Source organism: Phocoena sinus, chromosome X (assembly GCF_008692025.1).
Source record: "Phocoena sinus isolate mPhoSin1 chromosome X, mPhoSin1.pri, whole genome shotgun sequence".
NCBI classification, from domain to species: domain Eukaryota; kingdom Metazoa; phylum Chordata; class Mammalia; order Artiodactyla; family Phocoenidae; genus Phocoena; species Phocoena sinus.
The window spans coordinates 129,369,670-129,374,043 of NC_045784.1; positions in this window are offsets into that span (position 1 = coordinate 129,369,670).

Here is a 4,374-nt window from a genome sequence, read left to right on the forward strand (position 1 = left end):
GAGTCTTCTCTCTTCTCTTCAGCCACCCCCAAGCCTCCCCTCTCAGCACCCATTTCTTCCTCCACCACTTCTGTCCTCCCAGAGCCGCTGACACACGTCTGCTAAGAGGCTGGTGTTTGCTACTGGCCAGGGTTCACCCCCTGCCCGAGGGAAGTTCCAGCGAGGGCCCAGGGAGGCCAGGGGCCTCGGGCCTGGGATGGAAGGACGTGCCCTTGTGCCAGACCCCAGAGAGCCTGTTCCCCCGTGGGAGGCCAGGAAGGGGGGTCCGAGTCTGGGGGAAGGGCTCTCGGGAGGCGACCCACCGATTGGGGCTCCTCTTCCCCGGTGTGGGTGCCTGGGGCAGGCTGGCGCCCCATCACCCAGCCCAGTGCAGGCCCATCTTGACCACCGGCTCCAGGTGGGGACTGGCTCCCCTCCGAGCGCAGGGGTGGCCAGGAGAACAGTGCCAGGCTGCCGGGGCAGCACCGGGCTCCAGGGCTGCTGAGGGGCCGAGGGGGTCAGAACCAACCACCAACCAGGACAGCCAGCTGGCTCTCAGAGAGCAAGTCCCAGGAAAAGCGGCCGGGGTTGGGGTGCAAGGGGAGCATGTGCGTGAGTGAGCGTGCATGAAGTGTGTGTGGGAGAGAGAGTGTGAACGACTGTGTGAGCCAGCGTGAGAGGCGTGAGGGAGGGTGTGAGTGTGAATAACTGAATGTGTACAAGTGTGTGCAAGTCTGGGACTATGTGTGCCTAGTGAGCGTGTAAAGGTGTGAGAATAACTGAGCGTGTGGGGGGGAGGGAGCGTTCTGAGTGAGCGTGTGTCACCGGCTGTGAGTGTCAGCACGTGTGAGTGTGTCCGCATCCCTGAGGATGTGTCAGCATGTGTGTGTGTGTGTGTACGCACATGCACACGTAAGCGTGGCCTCTGCCTGCACTGAGAGGTACCAGATCTCAAGGGCTGTCTGTGGAACAGCTGCCTCCTGCTCGAGGGACAGACTGTGGGGAGGTGTGCCAGTCTTCTGACCCAGGGAAGACCCCCTGGGTCTGCAGAGCCTTTGTGTCCTTTAGGTGTCTGTCACAGCGGCACCTCCTCAAATAAGCCTTCCCTGAGCTCCCAGCACCATCTTTCGTCTCCCCCCCGCCGTGCTCTCCTTGGACCTTTACCCCAACTGCGCTGCCTTGAGTTCACGCTCTGCCCGCCAGCTCCTTGTTTTGGGGTCCCTGCTGTGTCCTCGGTGCCCAGACCAGGCCTGGCACACAGGACACCCCGGGACCCTGTTTGTCCCAGGCAAGCAGCAATCAGTGGCTGTGTCCAGGCCTCTTCTACCTGCCCGCTCCGGACTGGTGACGCGCACCACGGGCCTGTCACTCACACTCAGCCCCCGTCCTGTGCCGCTCCCGCCCCCTCGCTCTCCTGCTCGCTGCTCACACGGATGGGGGCCAGGGCCTGATCCAGGTCCAGAGGCACTCACGGTCCCTGGGGCTGGGCAGCTTGGGGCTTTAAGGACCAGCGGCACCGCCAGCCAGCTCCCGCCTGGCCACTGGGTGTCCACGGGCACACACTCGGGCCTCTGTCCACGGACATGCCTACATGTGTTTGGGCGTACGGGGGCCTTCTCCACATTGGAGTTTTGTCTGTGTGTCTGTCTCCCCTTGTGTCTGCGAATGTGTGTCCCTGTGTGTCTGCTTCTGGGTGTGTCCACCTGTGTGCGGGATCTCTGCATCCTGTATAAGGGTCTTTGTGTGATAACCTTTTGGGGTCATTGACTTTGAGAACCTGTCCCAAGCTCCAGCTACCCTCCGGGAAAAGTGTTTAGATGTCTTACTCCCAACTGCTAGCAGGCAGTTTCCTGAGGATCACCAGCCCCTCGGAGGCCACGGGGCGGGGGTGAGGGTCAGAGGGGGGCAGGGACCCCACATTACAAATCAGCAACTCAGCTCCACGCCCCTTTTGACTGTCAAGGAGACAGACCCAGGGGCAGTCTGGAGAGGGAGCGGCAGCCTGCCTGCTCGGTGCCCTTTCTCTGAGCTCCCCGGTGCCAGGGCCCCCCAGTACCCAGCCGCGCCCACCCCCACCCCCCTTGGCCAGCGCCCTCCGGGGTCACCGCCAGGCCAAGAAGGGCGGGCACCGCCGCGCGTCCTGGGGGAGAGAAGGGCGCGCACCGGGCGCGTAGCTTGGGAGCCGCGTGGCTCTGGAGCCCCGCGGCCCCCGCGCCGCGCGCCGCCCCCCGCGCCCGCTCCCTCCTCCCTTCCTTCTCCTCCCCCCTCTCGCTCCCTCCCCCCTCTCGCTCCCTCCCCCCTCTCGCTCCCTCCCTCCCTCCCTCCCTCCCTCCCTCCCTCCGCGCTCAGAGCTGCGGCTGAAGCCGAGCGCGCCGCGTCGCCCGCCGCCGCCGGTGCGGAGCGTGGAGAGCACTCGGCCGCAGCCCTCGCCCGCCGCGGAGGGTCGCGCCCGCGCTGCCGGCCAGGGCGCCTGGTGCCCGGGCCTTTCGGTCCCTGGAGCGGATCGTTGTCCGCCGGGCGTCCGACCGCAGCGACTAGCGACAGCGCCCGCCGGAACCGAGGCCGCGGCGGCGGCCGTGCCCATGACCGGGTAAGTGGTGCCCTGGGCGCTCGGGCGCTGCCGGGGTGGGCGCGGGCGCGGGCGGGGAGGGCGGCCCGGCAGGTGGCGCGGCAGGCAGGTGGAGGGACACGGATCCCCGCCCGCTGCACCTGCGCCCCGCGCCTGGCCTGCTGTGTCCTTGCGGCGCCGCGGCCGCGCGTCACCCCCGGGTCCCCAGGCCAGCGGGCAGCGCCCCGCACCCTGCACCCTGCACCCTGTGCCCCGCATCCTGCGCGCACGCGCATCTGCGTCTGGGGAGAAAGGCCGCCGGGGGCTGCGGGCGGGTCCCGGGGCGGGCACAGCCGGGGGGCTCAGGGCCTGGGCTGGAGCCGACCTCGCGCACGCACGTTCTCGGAGCCTCTTGGCACCCCCTCCGCCCCCACCCCGCCCCGCTTCCTCACACTGTGTCATCCTTCCCGGACACACACAGTCTGAGAACCCCTCACACGTTCCCGCACTGTCCCCTGCACGCCCACACAGCTGCCCGGCCCCGCCACCGGCATGCCAACGGCAAGCAGACTCGGCCACACTTGGGTAACTCCTTCCCCATCCCTCTGCGCACAGCTGTCCCCCCCTCCTCCCCTGTGTGACCTTGGCCAGATGGCTTCTCCGGGTCGGGTCCTCAGTTTTCTCAGGGGTTTAGGATTCTGGAATTTGGAGCGCTGGTGTGGCATCTCCCAGAGGAGGGAGCCCTGGGTCTCCCCCTTGGACTATCTGATTCTCTCCTCAGACCTGGTCTCCTTCCTTCTACCGGTCCCTTTGGGGCTTAACGCCTGGCCAGGAGAGGGGCCGGGGCACGGCGTGGGGCAGGGCAGGACCAGAGGGAGCCTTGGAGAGCCCAGGGTGAGGGTCTGGTGAGGGGTTGGGAGAGAGTGTATAAAGGCTCCCTGAAGGGACAGGGCAGGGCCGCCTCCCTCAACTAGGCACCTGACATTCCCGGGGCTGGGGGGAGGGGGGGAGGGGGGCCACTCGGTATTCCAAAGGTGAGGCCGTTGGGTCCCTAACCTCAGGTGGGTCCCTGCCAGCCACAGGGCCAAGTCCAGCCTGACCCCAACCATCCCAGTTCCCCTCATTTGCCCACCAGCTCTGTCCACTCCCTACCCACCAGAGTCACCCCTCACTAGTCTGTGAGCATCTTAAGGCAGGGACTGGTTACTAATCTGCCCTGGTTGTTTGGGTGCCCAGCACAGGCCTGGCTCAGAGTGGGCATGGGTTTCTGTGTGGTACATTCACAACCTTGACCTCACTGAACTTGCAGAATCACCCGGTGAGGGAGGCAAGGCCTGGGTTTTTGTCCCCATTTTTCAGACAGGGAAATTGAGGCCCCAAGAAAGGAAGGGACTCGGCCCTGCGTTGGCTGGATGGGGGGCTGGCTGGGGACGCTCTCACGGGCCTCGTGGGGGGAGAGCACGTCCCACACGTCCTGGCACAGTTCTAAGCAGGTTTCTAGACCCTCTGGCTGAGTCTCACAAGCTACGCCACTGTTTCCATCACCCCCTTTCACAGCCAAGGAGACCAAGGACACATGAGTCACGAGAGGGGAGCTGGGATGCAGACCTGGGCAGTGGGAACCCCCTGCCTGCTCTGGCCTGCAGAGGGGAGGGCTGGGGGGCTGTTCGGGCCCCGGAGGGCCTCAGCTGAGGCTTGGCAGAGGGTCCAAGGGTGGAGCCAGCCCCTGGAGAGCAAGCCGTGTGGAGGGGGCCGGGCAGCTGTGGTCTGAGGGCACGGATTGTCCCTGCTGCTTGCCTCGAGGAGAGGGAGGGCCGTGGACACAGCCAGTCTGGATCAGACCGACC